Genomic DNA, 8,115 nt, shown 5'->3' with positions numbered 1-8,115 from the left:
TGACATAGATAAGGTTAAAAATAGAGGATCCGGTTACTGGAAACTTAATACGTCCCTTTTGGCGATTAAGGAGTACAAAGACCGGATTAGGGATATAATTCAGAGGGCACTATCTGGTACCATTATTAATAACAAATGGTGGTACGCCCTCAAACGAGCCATCAAGTTCGAGTCAATTAGATATAGCATAGGAGTAGTGGCTAGAGAGGCTAGAAGGGAAACTACTCTAGTTAAGGAATTAGAGGAAGCCTTGAAAACTGGCTCTGCGGCTCAGGTGACGGCCAAGAGACTGGTGTTAAACCAGCACCTCGAGGCCAAACACATGGGCTGCATTGTCAGGGCTAGGATCCGCCATATGGGTTGTGAAGGAATCAACGCCGTGAGATGGGCCCGAGTGGTGGAAGCACAGCAAGGTAACGATGCCACGATTCGATCTTTGACGAACCAACAAGGTGAGTTGTTAAACAAACCCGAGGAGATGTGTGAGGCCTTTCAGGAGCACTTCGCTCAGCTTTTCGGTGAGTGCGGCGGACTGGATTGGAGGAGGGCCTATACGGACCTACTCGATGGGCTGCCGCGCTTATTGGGGCGAGATGCGGAGGGCTGTGAAGGGCTAATCACGCCTGAGGAGGTGGTTGAGGCAATGGCGGACTGCGGCGCGGGCAAGGCGCCGGGTTTGGATGGTCTACCTTATGAGTTATATAAGAGTATGCCAGACTTGTTCGGGCACCTACTGGCGGAGGTCTATGCGAACTGGCAGCAGAACGGGTTTATACCCAGATCTGTGCGCCGGGGAGTAGTGACACTAGTCAGAAAGGACCCGAGCAAGGGGAAGTGCATTGATAATTTCAGGCCCATCACTCTGCTAAACACAGAGTTGAAGATTTTGGCCAAAGTGTTATCGAAAAGATTGGCGCGTGTCGCGGATGGTCTGATCGGGGAGGCACAGACATGTGCCGTTCCGGGCAGAACCATTCAGGATAATCTCCATCTAATGCGGTACACTATAGAGGGGTTTAATAGTGATTCTGGCAAGGGTGGGGCACTGGTCCATTTAGACAATCTAAAGCATTTGATAGGGTCGACCATCGGTACCTGGTATCTGCCCTGGCACAGTTCGGGCTGAGCCTTGTCTTCCTCAGGTGGATTATACAAATTTACGATAACATTGACTCGGTAGTTCGTGTGAACGGCTTCTTGTCGAAGCCGTTCAACATCAAGCGCTCAGTTCATCAAGGGTGTCCGCTCTCCCCGCTTTAGTACGTGATGGCTCTTGAGCCATTACTGCGAAAACTGAGCGACATCCCGAGACAGCCAGGTAGTGGAAAATCAGTGTCAGCGTACGCGGATGACATCACCATCATCGTAACCGAAATGGACCACCTATGTAAAGTAGGCAAGGCCATAGAGGTTTACGAGACGGTGACAGGAGCAAAAGTTAATCGCAAAAAGTCAGTCGGCTTGCAACTCGGCACCTGGAGAGGCAAGTCGATGCCTCATGACAGCGTCGTGGGACGTTGGACGGAGGGTCCGATTAAATTGCTAGGGGTCTGGTTCGGTCCAGACCTCCAAATAGAGAAGAATTGGGGCGAGGTATCGAGCAGGGTGGCTGCAGAAACCAAGACCTGGTCTTGGCGGTGGCTATCCCTGAAAGGGAGGGCGGAGGTGGCCAATGTGTTTATCGCATCGGTTATCACCTACCACCTTTCCGTCGTTCCTTGCCCTGATTTGTGGTTGATCAAGTTGGAAAGACAGCTCTTCTACTTCTTGTGGAAGGGCGGGAAACCACTTGTGAAACGCTCTACTTGCTGTCAGCAACCGTTAAAGGGTGGGCTAGGGATGCCTTGGCTGATGATGTGCAGACATGCGCTGAGGTTAAGACATCTGTGGCTCTACCTGGATGGTGAAAGGGTGTGGTCTTCGCTAGCAAAACTGATGTTTCTCAAGTTCACTAGTTTCGGTGGATGGGAAACCTGGCTGAATCGTAGATCGAAACTTGGTACTTGGTACACGGAGTGTCGCAAGGCTCTCCTGCTATTCCGTCGCTCGGGCAACTCCTGCGGTGGGGGTTCCACCACATTCTTCTATAGAGGGTTGATAGAGGTGGAATGTGAAGATACCTTGGGGAAAACCCTAGGTCTCGACGATAATCAGCTGGCCAGTCTGTTCCGACGTACGTTCAAGCCGAAGACACTGGACAATTTCCAGAAGTCTCTGGCATGGCAATGCTACAGAGGAGCTCTACCTGTTCGGGATAAACTTGCAAGGCACGGTGGCCAAGACAGTCCGATATGTCCAAGATGCGGGCGGGATAGGGAAACCGTCCCGCACGCTATTGTTCATTGTCCGGACGTGTCTGAGGTGTGGGTTTATGCCGAACAGCTGTTGTCAAGTACACGAAGAGTACAGCTGTCGACTGAGTCGATTACAAAAATTGACCCACCAGATTTCCTCGCGAAAGAAGGTAAGTTTTGTTTTCTCGTTGTAGTAGCAATTGCGAAAGAGGTGATATGGAAGACGAGAATGAAAGGTCTACAGTCAGGCAAGTTCATCTCCGGCCCTGGTTTGATGAATTATTTCATCTTTCACCTGAAAAGGAAGATAGGGCTGGAGAGAATATGCCTGACTAGGAGAGTGTATGAAGAACGATGGAAAAATGTAGCACGAAAGTTGCGAGTGAATGATACAACATAAATGTAAAACCAAACGAAACCAAAAGTATCAGTGGGGAGGCGGGGCTCGTGGGGTCCGAGCTAAACCCGCACCCACTCCACCCGTAATGTCTTCCGGTCTGTTCCAACATTCAATTTCTTGTTATTTTTGTAATTTTCTGTAAATTTTTAAAATTCGCTTTTTTGTAAAACCCATTCGTGTGTCTGACCCCGTCATCAGATTGTATTGTCCCATCTATGTTCGCCCCTTGTGGGTAATAATAAAACAACATGGAGGATAGCATCTTCGAAAAGTGTCTTGGTGCAATTATGAAAGATATCTAATCAGAGGCGGTAAATTCGCCACAATAGAAGCAAGGTTTGAGTCAACGGAGCGTGCAAGGGAGTACTTGACTCAAACTTGCAAAGTGGAAATATTTTATTTTTACCTTTATATCAGGGATGTAGGACATCCCGCAAAGAAATTTTTAATGCCCCCCCCCCCCCCCAAGTAGAGGTAGGCTGGATTGTAGCCAAACTTCTATACAAGAGGGAGGACAAGATACAATTGATCGAAATTACAAGAGACGGGCTAACAATTCCAGTCTGTTATATATTTTGAGTATTGTTATCACTAGCGATATCAAGATATAACTTTGTATTTTGTATTTTATGTGTAGATGTATATATATAGATGTACATGTAATATGTACACATATATACATGCACTAGCACTATGACCCGGCAACGACGGGTCTTTAATGCTAGTATATATATATATATATACATGTATATTTATATGCATGTATATATAATATATATATATATAAATAAAACTTCTCAGGTGAAGAATGCACCCCACAACATAGATTAGTAGTTAGTGACTTCAGGATCAGGGCTAAATGGATGCCCAGAAGATTAAGGATCCTGCAAATGGACAGAGATTTAGAGATGTATTACTCAAAGCTTTTAACGAAATAGAGGGGGATATATTACCACATGATGTGGAAGACAACTGGAATTTTCTATGGGACGACCTGTTGAGGACCACTGACCAGATCTGCAGATGGTGCAAAGTTCCCCCTCGCCCCAAGATAACCTGGTGGTGGAACAATGTAGTTGAGAAAGCCCAAAGGGAAAAGAAACAGGTATGGAAGGATTAGAAGAACGATGGTAACAGGGAATTGTATCAGACTGCCAGAAGGGAAGCTAGGAGACAGGGTTATTTAGCCAGATGGGAAGCAGATAAGAAAAAATTTGCCAATGTTCTGCATCAAAGACTTGAGGTGTTTTGTGTTTCAAGACAGTGTGTGAGAGAGAACCGTGATGTCATAGGAAAGAAATGTGTCCGCATGGATGACAGCTCACTTGCATTTAATGAGGCTGCTAGGAGAGAGACTTGGAGACGCCTCTATGAACGGTTGCTAAATGCAGAGAATGGGAGAAAGAGAGTCTGCAGAATGTTGACCTAACAGAGGGACCAGCTATCCGAGTTGACAGTACCTTGGTAGATAAGGCAATTAAGGATATGAAGACAGGGAAAGCCCCCAGCCTATCAAAAATCACTGCAGAGATGCTTAAAATATCTGGCGGTGTCAGCTATAGTCTAGTCACCCATATAGTCAATCAGGTGATACATGAAGGAGTCATACGCAATGACTGGTGTAGCAGTACCATAATCAACTGCTACAAAGGTAAAGGTGATGCATTAGATAAAATTAATTACAGAGGTATCAAGTTGTTGGATATATTTGGGGTACTTAAGTCTGCTCGGGACTTGGTGCTTGCTTCTTCCATGGGTATGAGTAAGTATTTCATTTATATCTCGCGTATTTGCCACTGAAGAGGGGAAAATTTCTTGTGAATTAACCCCGAAATTGGACCAATACGGTAATAACAAATTTTTTAGAGATTTCTATCGGTTTGTTTCGAGACGCATAAATTTAATGGTTATCAACAATTTTTTGTTTTGGCGTATCTGGCATTAGAATTTTTCTTCTGCCCTTATCTTGTAAATTATGTATAAATTTTACCTTTAAAGGCATTTTTTGATATGCTGGCCATTGATAAGATTTTTTTCCCGAAAAAAATTTTATCCTATATTAATTATATGTGCATATATATATATATATATATATATATATAATATATATATATATATATATATATATATATATATATATATATACATACATATATATACATATAAATCTCTCTCTATATATATACATGTACATATATATACATATACATCTATACTCATACAAGTATAGAAATACATCTACATATATACACATATATATGTGCAGATGTATATACACATATATACATGCATACATATAATATGTGTGTGTATGTGTTTGAGAGAGATATTAATAGTTTCACTATATATATATTATATACATACTGAAAGTATTATCTTACATTACAATAAAAATGTTGTTTCACTTTTGACACATAATACTGAAATAGTGTATGAGATAAGAGATTGCTCTGGGTTCGCATTAGGCAAAGAGTTGAAAATTTTTTTGGCCCATGACTCTGCATGGACCCTAAGTAAGTTATGTGTAAAATTTCAATGAAATTCTCGAGTTTTAGTGATGCACACATCCAGACAGACACACACGCATTCTCAGTTTTATATAAACTAGCAGAGATACCCGGCCTTGCTCAGGATTAAAATGGCATAGTTTTTATTGTTTTATTTGTTTCAGTCATGTGACTGCGGCCATGCTGGAGCACCACCTACTAATTATCATATCAGTGTCTTTTGCCGAACTGCTAAGTTATAGGTATGTAGACACACCAACATCAGTTGTAAAGCAATGGTGGGGATACGAACACACACACACACTAATCTACACATATATATGACAGTGTTCTTTCAGTTTCTGTATACGAAATCCACTTACAAGGCTTTGGTGGGCCAGAGGCTATAATGTATATATTTAAGAAAGAAAAGTGGTGGGGGTTGATGCAGGTGTACTTGTAAACATTAACCAATTTGTCTGGTATTTCTAGCATGTCCTGCTACCACTGAACAGGTATTTCCGAACAACTGTTACATGGTAGCAGCATGTGCTGCACTAACTCTTACCAGTGTGTGCAGTAAAGAATCTGATTAAAAGCAATCAAGAATTTGCAAGCATTATTGTCAGGCCCCTCATATCATTAATAATATCTGCTACAAGTTACCACCCCTTGTATGGTCCGATATGTTTGTTTATATTTGTGAGTGCCCATTTTCTGTGTTTTAGTTTTTAGTATAAAATATTTTAAAATTGATGAAGCTCGTGTACTTCATTTATTTTGGATATTTTTCCCATTTTCATAATTGTTTTAAAAATTAGGCATCATTTTCTTGGAGAAGTGCGCTTCTGAAGAAGCGCCAAAAATTGTACACGTACCGTTGCATAGACGTGGTGGGTTAAGATCCTAGGCGAATTGAGAGTAGTCTATTTATGTTGGGGTTGCGGAATTTCGAGGAAGAAATTATAAGAAAACACGTCCTAAGTCAAAGAGAGCACACATGTCAAATTTGGTTGAAAATTGTAGGAGTAGAAGTGGTTCACTTGCCTTTTAATATATAAGATAGATTAAAAGTATTCAAGTTTATGTCCAGTCATAGAGTGCCTAATGGTTTTGCATTGTCATTGTGGACGTCTCATCAGATTCTTTACCTCTGGGAAGCAGGAATTCATTACATTCATTTAGTCAGTTGTCACTAAAGAATGTATAGTCCGGAGTCAGTGAGCACAAGTTATCTCTCTTAGACCTGTTTTTTGTGAGCCAAAAAGGAGAAACCAGGGATTTATCTCTTAGCTGGTTTACGTATCATAAGGACCCTTTCAGGCTTAATTGAAGAATGGGGAATCCCATGCTAGTAGCAGGTAGCACTGGAAATGAATGCAAGGGCTGTAAATTTCCTGATGAGTGATCCAGATTTCAGGGAGTTTTTGAGTATCCTTGCTTGCTCAGCTATGCAAAAATTGCAGCATTTGCTCCTGTTAATGTAGATCCTTCGCTTGATATTGTATGAGGTCCCTTCATCATTGAGGTGTCACACATGGCTGGCCAGAGATGTAATGAATCGTCTTTCTGGAATCCTGAAGAAGGACCTGTGGTTGTACAGGTATCGTTTGAAGGCTGTTTTGGCTGACCTGATGTATTTCTAGGCTTGGATGTTGGTTGTGCACACATTACTGGCCAATGCAAGGCTGAGAGAGTCATCTATGAAGCTCTGGTGATACCCTGTCCTAGCAACCATAGTAATAGCAGCAATAGATCATCCAACAACATTGACCCTATTGGAAGCAGCAACAGCTGCAGAAACACCAGCACTAATGCTAGCGACCCAAGCACCAGCACTATGGCCAGAGAGGATGACCAGCAGCACCAGCAAGGCCACTGGCTCCACACACAGTATTACCAACAATGGCACCCACATTACCATCAGTGACAGTAATGCCCACTTCGTGACCAAAGATGACCACCACAATGACAACAGCCACAGCAACAGCAGCCACAACGATATTACTGGACACACCTTGTAATGATAACAGCACCAATGGTAGCCCTAGCAATACCAGTGGTAACAACATCTACAAGCCCAAAGACAACTGAAGATGTGAGTGCAACCAACACGCAAGCCTGGAAATACATCAGGTCAGCCAAGACAGCCTTCAAGCTATATTTTATTATAGATAATATCTTTCATTATTAATTGAATTACTTTATGGAGGTTCTGTCTCTTAATTCTATATGTATTCAATATATTGTGAAATTTGATTTAGTATTACTAAATTGAGTTTGTTTTTCCCTGTTGCCTTGGAATTTTATATTCCCTACTATTAATAATTTTATATATATATATGTATATATATAATTGCAGCGTGGAAGGTGTTTATAAGCCATTTAAGAAACACACAAAGACCATTAGATTCACTTCAACATTTAAATTTGATTTGTCAAAATATTTTTGTTGCTTTGAGACCGCGACCTGTTCACTGACAAAACTTCGTGCTGCACTCCTCCAGTTATTCTTTAAATTAATTGAGAATAATTTTCCTTCAACACATATGTACCATTCTATCTTTAACAAATTGAGTCTGAAATTTTCTTACTCCACAGCATCAAACCTCGGATTGATTATTGCCACAAATAATATGCTCAAAATACAAAATTTGACAATGGGTGGTTTTGCAAAAAAAAGTTGTGATTGTCGATCCCTCAAAAATTGTCCATTAGATGGTCAGTGTCTACTCAACAATGTAGCATATAAATGTGAAGTGAATACTTTAAATCAAGTTAAAAAAGTATACATTGGAAACACTACAAATTTCATGATTAGATATAGGGTACATATGAATTCTTTTATTAACAAGAATACGAAACATTCAATGCTTTGGCCATATATATAAATAAATTAAAAAATAGTAATAAAGTATACGCCCTAAAATGGTCT

The sequence above is a fragment of the Octopus sinensis genome, linkage group LG4, assembly GCF_006345805.1.
Source record: "Octopus sinensis linkage group LG4, ASM634580v1, whole genome shotgun sequence".
Classification (NCBI taxonomy): Eukaryota; Metazoa; Mollusca; class Cephalopoda; order Octopoda; family Octopodidae; genus Octopus; species Octopus sinensis.
The sequence above is the reverse complement of the archived record's forward strand: the minus strand, read 5'-3'. Positions refer to the sequence as shown.